At 37.8% G+C, this 18655-nt stretch overlaps 1 long non-coding RNA gene across 1 annotated transcript in view; it reads right to left on the bottom strand.

Moving 5' to 3' along the window:
- The window catches only part of LOC139363311 (uncharacterized), a 53428-nt gene that overhangs the window by 18317 nt on the left and 16456 nt on the right, over window positions 1–18655 (bottom strand). Inside the window, exon 2 of the long non-coding RNA XR_011623400.1 lies at window positions 17572–17809. This is a non-coding gene — a long non-coding RNA (uncharacterized lncRNA). The remainder of the gene's footprint in view (window positions 1–17571; window positions 17810–18655) is intronic.

Genomic DNA, 18655 nt, shown 5'->3' with positions numbered 1-18655 from the left:
GAAAGATTCCCTTTTTATATTTAGGCGATATTTCTCTAAGGGGAAGAGAAAATTCTTCTAAGGATGGGGGAAATATTCTCAGATTGTAAGCCAAGTTTTCTCTAAAACATAATTTTAAATGTCTTGTTTAAAAATATTTATGTTTTCTGTGGATAAAATAGAGATTGTTTCTAAAAGATCAGCTTTGTTTTAAACCAAATTCTTTGTAGGAATCTGCCTGCTTGAGTCTAAAAATCCTCCAAAGAAATCGATGTAGCAGCAATTTTCCATTACTGAGAGTACCTCTAGTATTTATTTATTAGATCTTCTCTAAGGAGATATTTATTGAGTGCAGGCCTCTTTTGGATGTCTATTCTATCATTCTGGTATGTGCAGGAAACTGGAATGTCAACCCAGGGCCTGAAAAGTGGTAATTTGCCTTTAAAGGGTTCTAAATTATGGCTGAAAGAGTTTAGTTACTGAGGTCAGAAGGTGCCTGGTTGTATTTCCTTTTCTTTTCACGTATAAATTGTGGTAAGAAATGCTCTGAAGTTCACGTGATGGATTTGAACAACCCTAGGTGGCTACAAACTTCCATAAGTAAGCTGCCTTGCCCCGTGACTAAGCCCTAATTCTCAATTACCTTCATGTCAAGTTGGAAAAGACTGGGAAGTAGAAAACCAGGAAAGAGAAAATCTTTTGCAATTCCTTTGCAGGAAGGAGAAAAAGTCAGAAAAATCACACACCAAAAAAACTGGAGCTTTAGTGACCTCTTGTGGGATAATTTACTAGCAGTCCATAATAAAACACTTGCAGATTGAAATCTGAAACCAGTTTTCATTGCAGGTGCAGGAGTACACTGGTGGACCTACTGAGAGCCAATGGATTGTTACAACCTAGAAATGGTTATACATACATACAGTTATCAATAAAGTGTTGGCCAGACGTAGGGGCTCATACCTGTAATCACGGCACTTTGGGAGGCAGAGACAGACAAATGGCTTGAGCTCAGAAGTTCAAGACCAGCCTGGGCAAGGTGAAACACTGTCTCTACTAAAATACAAAAATTAGCAGGGTGTGATGACACACACCTGTAGTCACAACTACTTGAGAGGCTGAAGAAGGGGGATCACTTCATCCTGGTGATAGAGGCTGCCGTGAGCTGTGATCCTGCCATTGCACGCAAGCCTTGGCGACAGTGAGACCTGGTCTTGAAAAATAAATAAATAAATAAATAAATAAATAAATAAATAAATAAATAATAAAACATTAATAGTTGCACTGGACTATGTGTTCAAAAGAGCCTACCTCCATAATAAGCACACATCAGGAGTGATTTAAATGAAGAATTAAATATATTAAGCCATTTAGAGCCTTTTATCCATAGGATAAGAAGGAAGCTTCCAACCACTCATCATATATGTAATGGTCCTCTGCAAGGAATCCAATCACAGGGGAATTTAGGAAGAAATTATGGATTAATCATACCTAAACTACAGGCATAATGTAAGTGACTCAATAAATGACTTAATGGAAAATAAAGAAAAAGAATCATCTTCATACTTAATAGTTAATATTGTTAGAGCTATAATGAGTAATGAAATAAAGTGGGACATCTTCTAGCTAGATTCCTAATATATTTACAGTTAATAGGATGAAGAACAAGGAGAATAAGGACAGAATTTTTGGCCAAATGGACCAGGGTCCTCGCCACGGTAGTTTAGTGGTTGATAAGTCTACATACCTCAAGAATGACAACTGACTGAGGAGATAAAGTCACTGTGTCATACTTGGAAAAATATTTGAATACATACTAGAGAAAAAAATAAGGCTGCTTTTCACTCTCAGATGAGAGGTAAAGTAGTCAGAAGATCACTGAATTATAGCATCAAGCAACCAGATCTATGCTTATAGTGGTTTAAGCATAGTCACTTGGACTTTTATCATGGACATTTCATCAGAATGTGTTTACTTTCCATGTACTCTGGAAGATCATTTTTGTAATTCCAAAGACATGTTCTTCTCAATGGTGTTTTCTTAATAAACAAATTTGTCTGTAATTCTTGCTAAGAAAATCTAATATATAACTAAAGTTCAGATAATTAATTCATTCCTCTTTGTTATTTTTTCTCCTTGAAATCCAGGTATGTAATCAGTCTCATGATTGTGAGTGTATCAGGCTAAAATCTGAAATTTGAGTGTTTTAGGAGATAGGCAAATAGACATAAAGGCTATTGAATACACATTGCAAGTCTACAAACCAGGTTATCTAATAATATAGCTCTGTAGATAAATTTTCTTTTGCTTATAGTTAATTCTAAAGTAGATTGTTTATTTAAGAGTATAAGTCATAAAATAATATTTTCTGTGTTATAAGAATGGGAAGCTCGGGTCTGGTAATAAATTATGGCTAGGTTTTATAATTAAGCTGTCAGAAGAATAATTTGGGAAGTTAGTAATTGCTTTTCTCTTGCTTGGAGCATTTATTTTGGTTTATATATTTTTAATATTCTGGTACTGATGCTCATAAAGCATTTAAAATAATTTTAAATTTTTAATTATGTAAACTTCCAAAATTAAAAAATAATCAGTAGATTTTACTGCCCAAACCTAATTATATTCATATTTGCATACCACCTTATACCTATTACTTTTTTGGTTAGCCCTTATGCAAAGATAGTCTTGCATTTTCTTAGCTATAATTATAGAATTAGATGCATGCCACATTGGGCACTTTATTTCTATTTTCTACAGTCTTCATAAGTCTTACTGTAGAGATAAATAATATTTTATTTATCATATTGGTATAACATCACTTGCTAATCATTTACTTTATGATCACATAAGTTATTTGTAAGTATTTGCTATTGAATATAATGCTACAACAAACATCTCCATATAAAAGTTTTAGAGGGGTTTATTGTTACCAGTAATTTGTTCCAAATCTCTTTGAAATAGTGTAAGAGCTGTCAGGGTCACAGCAAAAAAGAGATGGCATACTCCGAAGGATTTTGTTTATTATGATTTCATTTAATAAATGTACCAAAGGTTTCTAATGTATCCCCAATAGTACTGTGCTATTTACAATAGCAAATACTAAATTACCATCTATGTCTTTAAGCGTATATGACCTCCTATTACAATACAGAGACTTCTGTTACCCTTGGTTTCTGGAAAGTAAAAACTCTTAAATCCTGTTTCCCACAAAATCGCTGGGCCTCAGAGCAAGTCTCACTTAGGACTCATGGGGGCCCCTTCACTCCTGAACTTAGAGACCTTAACATGCCAAAAAGTCCTGCCCTTCTCAGCAGTTGTCAAACTATGAGAAAGGTTCAAGTCCCACTGGCATTCGTGTTTACCCTCCACACATTTTCTATGTCTTTTTAATCTCTTTTAGTCTGTACAACTATCCTGTGAGAAATGCATCGCTATCCCTTGAATAGTGGGATATTAAAAATTAGATGTTAAGTAGTTCCCTCAAGGTCACAGCTATGAAGTGGTACAGCCAGGATGTAACCCAAGATCTTTCTCTTTTAAACCTCATGCTCCTTATACCATTCCACCCTGCTGTGTAACACAGATGTCTAGTAAATCAACATAAAATGTGTGAAGTTCCAACGCAGTGCTGGTATACATTAGGTGTTCCCCAAATAATTACTTGTCATGGTGTTTGTTTTTCTCCAGTATGGAATTAACTTTGGTTATATATTCCATTTAACTCTATTCTGTTTAATTTAACATTTGTTGAATGCCTATGGTGTGCTAGGCAGTTTCCCAGGTACCAAGGCTGTAGAATGAGTGAGGCAAGGTGTTGGCCGTTGAGGTGCTTCTGGCTACATCTGGACAACAGGACTGCAATCAATGTGGTAAGTGTTGTGAAGAGAAGCATGGGCATCTGGCAGTGGGCAGCACCTAGCAGTGGGCAGGTGAGGGTATACCCATTAAGGATTCAATCAGGAGAGTGATGTTGTGGGATTTGCCTTTTTTTCTCCTTCTTCTCCTATTTCTTCTTCTGCTTCTTCTGCTTCTGCTGCTTCTGCTTCTGATTCTGCTTCTCCTTCTGCTTCTTCTGCTCTTATCCTTCTTCATCTTCTTCTTCTTTTTTTTTTTTTTTTTTTTTTTTTGGTCATCCCTCTGCTACAGAAGGATGTACTCTTTAAATGGATAGCCATGATGGAAGAAAGGAGGATGCACTGTGAGTGCAAAGCCAGAAAAGATGAGGCAGACAAAGGAGGCCAAAACAATAATCAACATGAGTGAAGATAAATGCCTGAACTAGAGGAGTTACAGCAAGGCTAAAAAGTAGGAGGAAAAGCAGAGGAGCAATATTTAGAAGGGAAATCAGCAAGATGTAGTGACTAAATGAGGTGAGCATGAGGGAAGGTATTTCAAGTGACTCCAAGCAGTCTGGCTTTGGTTTCTAATGCATGCTGGCACGATCATGTGAGGAAATATGTGTAGTGGCAGGGGAACCTGGTGTAGAAGATTTTCAGTAATTGGGGTATGTTTATTTCACTAAGTTATGGTCCTTCCAAGTGGAAGCCTAAGTTGTTGGGGAGATCTGAGGCGTCAACTTATAGATGATAATACATACTGTGAAATTAAATGAGAGCCACATCCTGTCTGCCCCCATCTGAAGAAGCATATGCAAAGTAATAAGAGCAATGGACAGAAAACAGACCTTTAAGAGTACCAACATTTTGAATTTTGCAAAGAAGAAAGATAGAAAAAGGGGACAAGAAAGCAATAGGCAGAGTTTTGATGACAGAAGAGGGCATTAATGAAATAAAGAGGTGGTTTCAAGAAGGGGGTTAGTATGCTAAATACATAAATTAAATGGATTTAAAAATAGGAAGATCAATTATGGTTAGCCAGATATTGTCAGGGCAGAGGATAGAGAAGGAAGCCCAATTTTAATAGATGAATGAATGGGGAAGTAAAGAAGTGGTGGTGGTCAAGTGCAGACTATTGTTTCTGAAAGCAGCTGATAAGGGTTAGCTGATAGAAACATGGCTAACATTAAAGGGGCACACAAATTCAAAGATTTTTTAAATGGGAGATCCATAAGCCTGAAGAAAAGACAGATGAAGAGAAGCAGAAAAGTTGAAGGCATTTGAGAAAATTGGAGAACAGACAGAATAGTATCTCAAGAGGCTAAGTGGAAGGCCTGGCCTTGAGAAGAAGGCAAGAGACCTCATTCACTGAGATTGGTGGGAGAGAGTCAAAGATGACTCCGGTTCAAAATTTGAGGGAAGGTATGGATGTTTGAAAGTATTCGTTCTTCAACATATCAATATTGTCAGTAGAATAAAAGGCCAAGGCACCAATAAAGAGTTAAAAAGGATCTTAAGCGGGAATGGCAGGAATCTGAAGAAGTTCTTGGGAAGGGTGGCAAGAGTTACTAACCAAGAACAAAGCATAGGACAGTCAAGCATTGATTAGACTCCAGCAAAGGTGAATATGATATTGGCCCCTAGCAAATACCAGGTGATCTTTTCCTGAGACTGCTCAACAGCCAAGGTATATGCATAGGAAAGTCCAGGGTTTCACATATTTGGGGGTGTTGGTACAAAAAAGTGGTTCCAGCAATCAGTTACAGGGTTCAAGCTGGGGAGGGATATAAACAAGAACAATGTGGTAGATAAACTGGGGTAACAGAGCCATGAGATAAGAGATGTCTGTGGAGTCAGAGAGATATCTATGGAGAGTGAGGTCTGAGGAGAGAGCTGGAAGTAAGAGGGCAGGAGAGTTGTAGGGAATAACAAAGTTCAGTGTATATTCACAGTTGCCAAGATTTTGTGGGGTGGCAAGGGCATGTGAAAGTCACTGGAGTTGGAGAAGCAGAAGAACCTTGAAGTCAGGGAAGATAATAACAGGATTTAGCAGAGGATAAAATTGTGACCCAGGTGTCAAGAGTCTTCAATGGAGAAAGTGAGTGACCCAGAAGAGTTGCTTTTCTAGGAGAACCAAGCATCTGTCATTACCAGGTAGTCAATGGAGCCCTCTTTTAATACACAGAGGCTGTGCCATGGGCTTCCAAGGTGCGGCTGAAATATATAGGGCAGCAGAGGGAGTACCATTTGTGTTGATCCAGAGAAGACAGAAAACCATAAGAGTGAGAGAGAATAATGTTTCAGAGGGATTTCTATTTTAGCCCATTATCCTAAGTGACCAGAATGGAAGGTCATGGAACTTAGTCTAAAATTTAAGGGAACTTTAGTATTAGATTTCAACACATGAACATTTGACTTGGAATGATCTAATTCATATCCATCAGGGAAGTCTGGAATGGCTCAGGCAAAGCTTGTCTTGGGTTTTAGATTGGTAGAAATTACAATTTCCCTATACTCCAGCCACATCATCCATCTTTACTTTCAAACTGGCCAAGTTCATGTCCTCCTCACCCGTCTAGTATCAGCTGAAGTTTAACTTTGTGGTAGGGCTTTTTTCAGCTACGTACACTAAAGGGGAAACCACTGTTGCTGTTCCGAATCTCACTACTGTTTTCTGTTTTCTCAATCACCTCTGTTACTTCTCTGCTGTTTTCTTGCACTTGGATTTCACTTCATTCTACTCAATAAATATTTATTGAATGAATGTTTGTACTCTTTGGCAGCAAAAATATACCAAGGGATTTATGGACCATGTTGTTTATTTCAGAATAGCAGTTGACTTTATGGGGCCGAATCATTAATAATAGAGTTAATCTAACATATTAGACATTTAAGTACAATAAGCAAAAAGCAAGTGAATCAATCACATGTTGACCCTATTTAACCCTTAAAAAGTAAAAAAAAAAAAAAAAAAAAAACTATTGCTATATATCATAGTGCTATTATAACTAAATTTTTATTAAATGTGAGCACCATTTATAGGTCCCCACTGTACCCAAGGCAAGTAATGGAACATAAAGATTAAAAAGAAATGGTCTTTCTTATCAATGAAGAGTTAACAGGGAAGATGAGACATACATGTACAAGAAAGTTATAACCAAAATGATACTGAAGCGGAAGTTAAGTTAGATTAAGTTAAGCTCAGGTCCCCAGTTCCCCACCTGGTAGCTGTTTGTCCTTAAGCATGCTATTTTCCCTCGAAGCATCAGCTTCAGCAACATAAGACTAATAATGATACATACTTCATAGGGTTCATGTGAAAACTAAATGACATTTAAAAAAAAATGAAGTTCTTAGCAAAATACCAAACATACAGCAAGGATTCACGGAATGCCCACTGTCAGTGCTTACAGTCCGACTGAAGGATTCTTTGATTTAATTAACTGTAATGAAGTTTTCTTTATAACTTGTAAAGTTATAAAGTTATAACTTTGTAAGCTTGAAAAAGTATTTTCTGGGATTACCTCTGATCATTACAACTCATTCCTATTTAACTAATTAGTTGTATTGGACAAATAGTAATGTACATCTAAACTTCATGATATATGCCTCAACAAATAAGAAAACTATTATTCATAAAATAACATTATTGAATAAAAAGTTATGAATATGGGAATGAGCAGCTTTCTGAACTAACTTCTCATCAGCCTAACTATCAGGAAAGTAGGGCTTTTTTTGAAAATGGAGAATTGTTAATAAAACTGAGAACGTTTACTGATCTATGGAAATTTAACCATAAGTTTTAACCATGAGACTTAAGCTCACTTATCTGCAGAAATATCTATGGTGTAATATTAGCTACACTTACTTGCTCCTGGCACTATTCAAAAACAAATGCTTTCCTCTACAAGTAATTATCATTTGATCTATAAAATATGGACTTTAGCCATAAATATCTGGGTCAGAAAGTCTTATAAAGCAAAATACTGTAGGAAATATGTGGAATTATGTCAGAATTATCTAAAACTTGGATCATTTATTAGTTACTTGAGCAAGATTTCTTCCCGGAAAGTTATAGCCATATAGGTTTTTATGTTCACAGATGTAACATTTGAAGTGTAAGATCAAAAGATGGGTATTTCTAAGTCAAACATGATCATACAGATATGTAAAATCACCAAAGAGATTTATCTGGTACATTCCACATTTCAATCTGTTTTCTTACTAATACATATTTGAAAAATAAAACCCTAAAAGTCCTAGTTGTTCAAGCATGTGATTAAAATCCAACATTAGATGCTTTCTGAAAGAAATCTGATAGTGACACTATTGGCCTGGTAATCTTATCCTATATACACACGACATGAGAACAATTACTCCTGTGTTTATCTTCATTATAGTGAGGACATTAGAAAATGTCAGTGTATGTTGTAACGGAACAACACACGTAATCTGAAAAGTCAAAGCTGATTTATTCCAGGCATCATTTAACAGAAATGACACATCAAAAAGTAATCAAATATTATCAGATTTTTATTGCAAATCAGGTTCAAAAACATTTTTAAAGAGAAGAGTTAGAAAAGTGAACGTCTTTAAATGTCTTCAAGATTAATGGTAAGACATTCTGAATTGGCCGTGTTACAGAATAGTGGAGGAATTGTATAACTTAATTACAGTCTGGACATACAGATGCTATGGGTTTTAGAGACAGTTTTCACTTTGGCTATTTATTCAGACAGTATTATATTCCCAACAATAATAATGTTTTATTTCATCATCCTCTTTGAACCAGGTTTAAGCACACAGCTGCAGCATGTTGAATTTTTAAGAAGCAAAGTCAGTCCAGTTTCAGGAGTTTGGACTTTTTATTCCATATTTGAATTTATTTTTCCTGGAAAGGAAAAATAGTTATAGCAGCACCTGGTATAGTTCCATGAACATAGTGGAGGCTTAATAAATATTTATCACTGTTGAAGTTAGAAGAAACACTAATTTGCACACTGCACGATGTTGAATTAGGACCATATTGCTGTAAAAAGCATAAACATTGGGTGCGGCATCCAAATCTTAGACAATTTTTGAAAATGACTATTTTGCAGGAGGTCTAATCTGCTACAGAAAAAATAAAATGTTACTTATAACTATTATTGAGATGCATTAAAATCTAGAGAACTCTTTAGAAAATCAGACTCTACAGAATGCTGGAAAGTGTTACTTTTTGTATGCAATCTGATTGGCCTTGGCAGGAGAGCCAGAAGAGAACCCCAGCTGGAGATCTGTAGGAAAGAGAAGTAAGCCAAGACTCGTGGGGATAGCGGAGGTCTGATGGATATGACTATAAGCTCCCCCCAGTCTCAGCATCTAACAGGACACACCAAACCTGAATCCAAACCAGATTAATGGTGACAGTCGCCATCTCAAGCCAGGTGGGAGCATGGCACCAGGAACTGGTTATGTGGGAAATGTTATTATCCAAAAGATGACAGTTTTATGTTCAGAATGGGAGACGCTGTCTGGGTTGTAATAGGGCCTTAGCCAGTGGGCTGCAGAGGGGAGAAAATTGGGATAGGATCCAGATCCCCCAGAGAGAAGAGGTTGGCAAGACTAGTCAGTTCGTAGGCCCAGACAATTTGGCTGGAGTTCAGAGCTAGAATCCGTTACCAGCAAAGAATAAAGTGCAAACAAAGAACAGAGGCAAGAATCTAGAAACACAGTGAGGTTAGGGGTGGGATTGAGGGGCTTACTATTTATTGGTGGCCACATAAATGTTTACATAGGACTCCCTCAATAGCAGGCTTAGGGTGATGGATGAACTCCAGACTCTATTTATTCTATTTATTGATAGGAATGGACCTCCTAACATCCCGTCAAGCCTGGGTCTCATTTGAGTAACAACTTGATGGTGCTGTGTTGTAGGTTGACATGATGTAGTATTGGCTGCTGGGCATGCCTATGCAAGAGCGGTCAGTTTGGGGCACTAGTTTTTTATTCTGTAATAAGCTTAAATAAACCCAAAACTATATTAAAATTGAACATTTGTTTATATACTAGAATGTCAGCCCCGCAAGGGGAATTTTTGTCTTTTTTTTTTCATTGATGTATAACATGTGCCTAACTGGCATTTAGTATTTAACAGGTATTGGTTGAATTAAAAATGAATTAATCAAATATATTCTAAACATTACCAAAGGGTGTGCAAAAGTTGGATGTGAATTCCCTTTCTAATTATACTGTATTTCAGTTTCTTTAATCACAAGTGCAATTCCAGATCAACAAAAGACAGAAACTGATCAAAGGGTTTTCCATACCTTTATTCCACTAAAACAGAAGAGAAATATTATTTTATTTATCAAGAAACCAAAAGTAGGGGATTTTGACAGTTGGCTAACTTTATGTGTCAAGTTGACAGAGCCATGGCATATGCAGATATTTTGTCAAACATTATACTGGATGCGTTTAACATAGAAATTGATGGGCTGAGCAAAGCGCATTGCCCTTTCTAATGTGGTGGGCCTCATCCAAACAATTGATGGCCTAAATAGAAAAAAAAGGCTAACTGTCTCATGAATAAGAGGGAATTCCTCCTGCCTAAATGCCTTCAAGTTGGGACATTGGGTTTTTTTTTCCTGCCTTTGAACTTTAATCAGCTTTTCCTGGTTCTTGGGCCTGCTAGCCTTTAGACTGGAACTACACCACCAGTTCTCCTGAGTCTCCAGCTTGCCAACTGCAGATATTGGAATTTGTCAGCCTCTGTAATTGCATGAGCTAATTCCTTATTATTTACTTATATATACATTCTATTGGTTCCGTTTCTCTGGAGAACCCTTACTAATACAGGGAGTTGCAGCCCTGGTTCATTCAGTAGCTCAACAACATCAAGGACAAGATTCTTGCCATTTTCTTATTCTGCTGTCTTTAGCATCTTGGCTTGCTGACTTATACTGGTTCTCCTCATTGCCTAAGTAGCTGTAGTAGCTCTAGGCATCACTTCGTCGGCCATACACGTAGTCAGAATAAAGTTACTGTTTCTTTAAATATGCTTCTGTTTAAGAGCAGCCTTTCTGAAGCAACTCCAAGCTGGCTTCCGCTTATCTTTCATTGACCAGAACAATCACATGACTCCTGTTAAACCAGTCTCTGAAAATCAGAGTAGAATCATCATGATTGGCTAAAAGTAACTAAATTTATCCCCTTGAACAAGGGATCTGATTCACTTTCCCTGAGCCAATGGCCACTAGCAGGTGAACAACTGAACATGTTTTAACAGCTTGAAAGAAGAGGGAAATGGGCTTGAAAGCAAATACCTTCTTGCTATTCCTATTCTGCTTTTAGCCCACCATTTCCATGAGGCAGGAATCTTGAATTTTCCTAATGGTCCTGAGCCTCAAAACTGACTTTTCCCACTAAGTGATGAGGAGGTTTAGGATCTTAGAGTCCACAACCAGGATCTCTACTTGCAGTTTCAGAACTGAAACACTCACTACCTGTCTTAGGCCATTCCTGCTACGAATAACAAAATACTTTACACTGGGTAATTTCTAAATAACAGAAAATTATTGCTTACAGTTTTAGAGGCTGGAAGGTCCAAGATCAAGGTCCCCGGAGACCGTGTCTGGTGAGGGTCCAGTCTCTGCTTCCAAGATTGTACCTGGTTGCTGCATCCTCACATGGAGGACTGGACGAACTCTGTTTCCCCATATGGTGGAAGGGATGGAAGGGATGAAGGAGATGAAAGGGGAGGCAGATCTCTGAAGTCTCTTGTGTAAGGGTATTAATTCCATTCACAAATCCGGAGCCCCCATGACCTAATCACCTCCCAGAGTCCCCACCTCCTAATACCATCACCTTGGTGATTAGGTTTCAACATATGAATTTTGGAGGGACACATACATTCAAAACAGAGCACTCCCCCAGCACTCATCTGATTCCCTTCTTGGGAATTGACCACAGTTGAAGAAAGGGCCCTCATTCATCAGGTTGCAGTTGGGTGGGGTTGGGAGACTGGTCTGTGCAGGAGCGTGAAGGCACAGCTCCCTTTGCCTCTTAATGCTGGGGTCATCCCAGCCCCAGTCTTCCCCACAGGATTAGTTGAGGTGTTTATTATGGCAGTGCTGTTATTCATTCTCTCCCTCCACCCAATTCTGTATTTTTTTACTCCCCTTTATCCCCATCTGTTCACTCCCACCCCAAGGATGGATCCCAAGAGCCTTCCTAAATAAATCTCCATATTCAAACCTTCTCCTTATAGTCCGTTTTCTTGGAAATCCAACCTGAACAGGAGCAGACCACAGGGGGACTGACCTGCAGTTTATTCGACTATCAGGTAACTGCTCCACTAGATGGAGACCACAATCTGACCCCTTCTTCAGGGCAGAAATTGTGGCCTGTGGTGAAATATATTACAAATTCTACTTGCTTTAATTGGTGTATAAAAGTTCAAATTTAGGCCCAAATTTCTCCCTAATCTAGCTACAGATATATATACGTATATCAAAAAAGGATATGCAACAGATTTCTAAATAAAAGCTTAAAGCAAATAATTTGCAAATGTTATTATTCTGCCTTTGTGCTAATCTTTTATAAAAAGGCACAGCCACCTTTGCATAATTCACTTTAAAAACAATAAAAAATAGATTAGATCCATCTGCTACCACAAGAAGGAAAAATTATTACTAGGCCATGTCTTGGGTCTCAGGACCCACTTGGAGATTTTTCAGAGGATATCCCATAAATAACTTCTATAATATGCAAGGCACAGTCTTGGGAATACCAAAATGAAAAAGGCGTATTGCTTTAAGAAGTTTACACTCTAGTGGAGCAGACAGAGAAGTGAAAGGTGTAGTGTGATAAATGCATGAGAGAGAAGGGTATTACGAGAGGACCCAGCATGTCACCTAACTCAGCCTAGGTAATAGAGAAGGTTTACCAGAAGAAAATCAGTAACACACTTAGCAGAATGTATGCTTTCAAGGAAGAGGAGAGTTCCCGGGAGAGAGAAAAACATATGCATAGGCCCAGAGATAAGAGATAAGATAAGATCCAGGACTTATTCTAGAAACTGAAAGTATTGCCATTATATTGCAACACCTAAAACAGTGCCTGACAATGCCGAATGCTTAGTCAATATTTGCTAAGTAGATCAATGAACAAATGAAGTAGTTGCGTCATTTGACACATCTAGTACAAGGCAGGACAGCTGTGAGAGATGATGTTGGAAAGATTACATAGGAATTAGGTCACGAAGCGTCTTCCTAATACGTCAAGTTAAAGGGTTCCTTATTCTGAAATATATGAGAAGTTTAAAAATTTAAGTATGGTGGCCATGATCAGAGTTGCTGACAACCATGCACACTATAGATTACAGAGGCATGATTGAGGGCAGGGAGTCTAGTAGGAGATCATCACAGTAATCCAGGGAAGACATACACTGTTGTGAAGGCTTGAGAAAGAGCAACAGAGACCAATAAATAATAAAGATCAATGCATTCTGGAGATATTTAGAAAGAACTATAAACAAGACTTGGATAACAGTTTGGATTTGCATCCTTGGTGAGAAACAGACACCATTTGCTTTTAAAAATCTTGGGAATTTCATTGGACATTTTGCATCCACCATGCCGTCCATGTGAGTTGTCAGTTGTCAAGATGCTTTTAGTTGCTTTAATTGAACTTATCTCTGCAAGGAAATTTTTCACAAAGTTATTATAACCCCCAATATTGCTACATCTCCTTTGGTTTTCTTTCAGTTTTCCAATTTCTTCTATTCTATTTCCTTGGTAACCCATGTAGTAAGGTAAAAGAAAAAAATGTTTCTGATGTCTGTATTGTTCAGGGCTGTTGTTTCATTATGTGATACTTCAAAAAATAGCCTTTCATATCAAATTTTAAATTATTTAGAAGAAATAAAAAGTTAACAGTACCAATGAGGAAACATAGTCTGTACATTTTCCAATCTATATTCTTCAAGGGAAGGTGTAGCTGGACCAAAGTAGAGCTACTTATAGATCTTCATGGTGCTCCTAAGAGTAACAGGCTGGGATATACAGAAGCAACAGCAAGGCCAGGCTGGCCACTCAATGTTTTACCTCCTTGTGAGGAGATTATTTCAGAAAGCAAAGAGAACAGGGGAGGGGAAAAATTAAAAAGCTTATTCTCGGCCAAGCACAGTGGCTCACGCCTGTAATCTTAGCACTTTATTGGCCTCCAAAGAAGTGATAAATTGGGAGGCTGAAGTGGGTGGATCACAAGGTCAGGGGTTCGAGACCAGCCTGACCAACATGGTCAAACCTCATCTCTATTAAATATACAAACATTAGTCAGGCGTGGTGGTGTGCACCTGTAATCCCAGCTAGTCAGGAGGCTGAGGCAGGAGAATCGCTTGAACCCAGGAGGTAGAGGTCGCAGTGAGCCGAGATTGTGCCAGTACACTCCAGACTGGGCGACAGAGCAGGACTCTGTCTCAAAAAAAAAAAAAAAAAAAAAAAAAAAAGCTTTATTGTCTTCCAAGTTTACTGCAGTTGTTCTGTTTCAATATTAGATCTTCTTACGATTAACATCAGCCCTCTATAGTCAGTCTCAGGAATCTGCAAACTTAGGGGGTTTTTTGATACTCCTATACAGTGCCATTCATCAATAAATTTGGAATGGGGGCAGGAGATAATTTCAAAAACAATATAATATGATCTAGGAGAATACAACATCATTGCATTATTCACATAAATTATCCACTTTTCTCACAGATGGATTCACACTAAAATGAACGGTGAAAGGGGGAAGAAAAAAATTCAGTCCTAGTCCAAGGCAAATCTGTTAATATTTTCCAACCCCTTTTCTTTAAAATGTTAATTGTAATTTGTTAAAAATTTGCATTAAATGAAGTTGAAACATCTGGCATAGAAGGCATCAGGTGATGTCATCAAGCAAATGTGTGATACATCTATGAAAAGTGATCAGATCTGACCAGCAGCAGCTGACTGGACTCTATGGCATTTCTTCCAAGTGCCCTGTCTCCTGTGGCCTTGTCTGCCTTGCTGATTTCTATTATTTGATCCCAATATCTTTTCTATTTGAATCTTGGCAGTGCTTCTTCAATAGCATAGTAATTGCCTGTGAATCTACCACACTGCCACTCTCCCATTACATTACATTTAAGGACACCACGAGACCTCCAGGATTGACTGCTACACATCTCGGGCCTGACATTGGTATAGCCCATGCAGTACATGATACTAAGATCCATCAGTGGATGTGGGAAAATATACACACCAAGATTGGGCATGCATTCTAAGACTGGATTGTGGTGACGGTTATATAATGTATAAACGTACTAAAAATCACTGAACTATACACTTAGAATTGGTGAATCTTGTAATATGTAAATTTTACCTTAGTAAAGATTAAAATAAAAAGATTCATCAGGCAGTAGAAGTAGGTAGGACAAGTTTAGACTTCCATTGAACCCATCCTAAGTATAAATCAATACAGGGGGTTCTATCATCATGACAGGAGCTGACCACACAGAAATTCAATTTGTTGGAAGAAAGCACAAAGCCTGCTACATCAGTTCCCAGTCTTGGGAAGAGTAGAAACAATTTAACAACCCAATAAAAGATAATGTTTTTGTTAGTGGTGGTGATTCATCATAGTTGACACTGAGATTCCAAGACCAGGTCCCAACTGCTGAGAGCACTGCAACAAGGAATTTACAATTGTCAACTGGGGTTTTAAAATGTAAACCAACCCTGTCTAATTTAAGGGCACAAAAAATAATTTATTGGAAAAGTATGGGGTCTTTCACAGAACTAAATAAAAAGCTAAACAATCAAGCATTAAGTAGAATACTACAGGAAACAGGACGACCACGATAATCTGGTATTCAGGATTAATGAATAGTCTCTTTAGAGAGCTGCCAGCACACACTAACCATCACTAACCATCTTAAACAGTTAATTACCATGTTCTGGGCTAACTTCTATATTTAAGAAATTTAGGTGTTGCAATTCTCAAACAGTTAAGATGGTTAGTGATGGTTATTGTGATGGCAGCTCTCTAAAGATGGTTAACCATCACTAACATCTTAACTGTTTGAGACCATTCCAGATTTGGTTTCCAGAGAAGTAATGGATTGTTCTTGCTTAGGCCAAGTGTCCATCCATGCCGTGGGTAGGGCTCTTTCACCGACATCCCCTCTAAGACCACACGCAATGGAAGAGGGTGAGGGGATTATTTTTCATATTAAAATGAATGTATTTTTACCAAAACTACAAGAAAGGGATGCTGGGCAGAAAACACACACACACACACACACACACACACACACGTCCACTATGCTGTTATCAATGCATGCAATCTGAAGTTCTTTTTCTAGATAGTGTGTCCATTAAAGGCAGGAACTTGGCAACTAGGCTAAGATTAGAAGAATTTCTGTAGCTTTACAGAAAAGAGGCTAGAAAGAACACAACAGGGGCTCAATTCTGTAAGAGGTCTGAGATTAAATAAATAAATAAATAAATAAATAAATAAATAAATAAATAACAAGAGATTGGAGATAAAACAGAAGTTTAGTTTTATAAACAGGGTGAAGAAGGCTTAAAGGAGGGAGATTCAGATGCGAGAAATTCCAGTGGGAAAAAAGGAGTAGCTATAACTCATAGAACAAAGCCCAGAACATGGTAATTATTTTTGGGCAGCAAGGGCACCCTAGGAATATTGAACCAGTGGTCAGCCCAAGAGCACCTTCTTCTGTTCTCTCTTGTTATTCTCTGCCATCCCAGCCAAGTATCACAGTTGGTCTAGGTCAGTTTAATCACATCTTTATTTTGTTAGAATTAGCTCAGTACTTAGATATCAGCATTTATTAGTAGACCCAGTTGTGGTTTCTCCACAAAATATTTTGAATTTTTCCAAGAAATCCCATTTCTTAAAATTTTGAGAACTACTGATTAAAATAAAAACCTAGTGGGAGGGAGACTTTGAGTTTCTATGGCTTTGATGTTTTCTGAGTGGTATGGAAAGAATGAAAGTCAGTTAAGGTATACAGTAATTAGTGCCTGCTCTGTGCAGAGTGCTATGAAAAATACTGAAAATACAAAGATGGACGGTGCTATGCTTTGAATGTTTTTGTTCCCTCCAAAACTCACGTTAAAACTTAATCCCTAATGCAACAGTGTTGGGAGGTGGGGCCTAAAGGAAGGTGTTTGGGTCATGAGGATTCCGCCTTCATGAATGAATTAATGCCACTATAAAAAGACTGGGGAATGGGTTCACTCTCTTCTGCTCTTCTGGCAAGGATATGGAGTTTAAGGTGCCATCTTGGAAATGAAGACCAGGTCCTTACCAGACACCGAACCTGCTGGCACCTTGACCTTGGACTTTGCAGCCTCCAGAACCGTGAGAAATAAATTTGTTTTGTTATAAATTATCCAGTCTCAGATATTCTGTTATAACAGCACAAAACAACTGAGACAGATATCCATCAGCAGTATCCTTAAGGTGCTTATAAAATACTAGATATAAAATACCAGCATTTGTCATATATATAAATGTATGTGGCATGTGTGTTCAAAGGCTATTAGGGCATAGCATAAGTATTAATACCTAGTCTACCCTGGGGAATCAAGAATTGAATCTCCTTCAAAGGAGAAGTGATATTTACAAGGAGACTTGAAAGAGAAATGGGATTTGGGCAAGTGGACAAGGAAATATGCATGATTATGAGAGCATATGGCATAACTCTCCTTTAAACATGAGAGGAACTGACATCTTGGAGGAGTTTCGTAAAGTATAGTGCTTCTGGGGAGGAAACGGAAAAGGAATGATGAGGCTGGGAGTCTCATTGTAGATCACATATATCTGGTCATTGAGGCAAGTCATTAAAGAATTCTGAGCAGGAGAGTAACATGATAAAGAGCCTTGGAAAGCCATGAGAAAAATAAAGAAGGGTAAGACCTTCTGTTTCCAGGGACTTCTGCATCATCCAGGTAAGACATGATGAGTGACTGTGGAGAGAATGGAATGGATATCTAGTTGATAAAATGGACAGCAATTAATATAACAGTTAACGTTCATAAAGATCTATGTGTCAGGCATTGACACTGTGCAGTGACTAGGAATCCAGGCTCTGAATCCAACTGCCTGAGTTCAAACATTTTGTCTCCATTCATTATGAGCCATCATGGGCAACTTGCTCAGTTTCCCTGTATCTCAGTTTTCTTATCTGTAATTAGGACCTACTTCATGGGACAGTGAGGATTATTCAGTTAATATATGAAAAGCATTTAGAACAGTGCCTGGAATATAATAAGTACTCAAAAAATGTTACAATTATTATTATCTCATTTTACATATGCATACACTATAATATACTTATTTGAGTATTTTCCAAGGATAGATAGTTGATTCATGATATGTATATGATATATAACTTCTAGCACGACTCTAAGTCCTCTAAGCAACAGACTGGTACTCACTAATAGAAGCTTAAGAAAAGATTTCAGATGATCAAATGATCTGTATATGATGGTTTTTTTAAAACTTTTATTTTAGGTTCGGATATGTGGAGCGGTTTGTTACATATGCAAACTCACGTCATGGGGGTTTGTTGTACAGATTATTTCATCATCCAGGTATTAAGTTCAGTACCCAATAGTTATCTTTTATGCCCCTCTTCCTCCTCCCACCCTCCACCCAGTGTCTATTATTTCTTTCTTTGTGCTCATGAGTTTTCATCATTTAGCTCCCATTTATAAGCGAGAACAGGTAGTACGTGGTTTTCTGTTCCTGTGTTAGTTTGCTAAGGATAATAGCCTGCAGCTCCATCCAGGTTCCCACCGAATACGTGATCT

Source organism: Macaca nemestrina, chromosome 5 (assembly GCF_043159975.1).
Source record: "Macaca nemestrina isolate mMacNem1 chromosome 5, mMacNem.hap1, whole genome shotgun sequence".
NCBI classification, from domain to species: domain Eukaryota; kingdom Metazoa; phylum Chordata; class Mammalia; order Primates; family Cercopithecidae; genus Macaca; species Macaca nemestrina.
The sequence above is the reverse complement of the archived record's forward strand: the minus strand, read 5'-3'. Positions and strand labels throughout refer to the sequence as shown.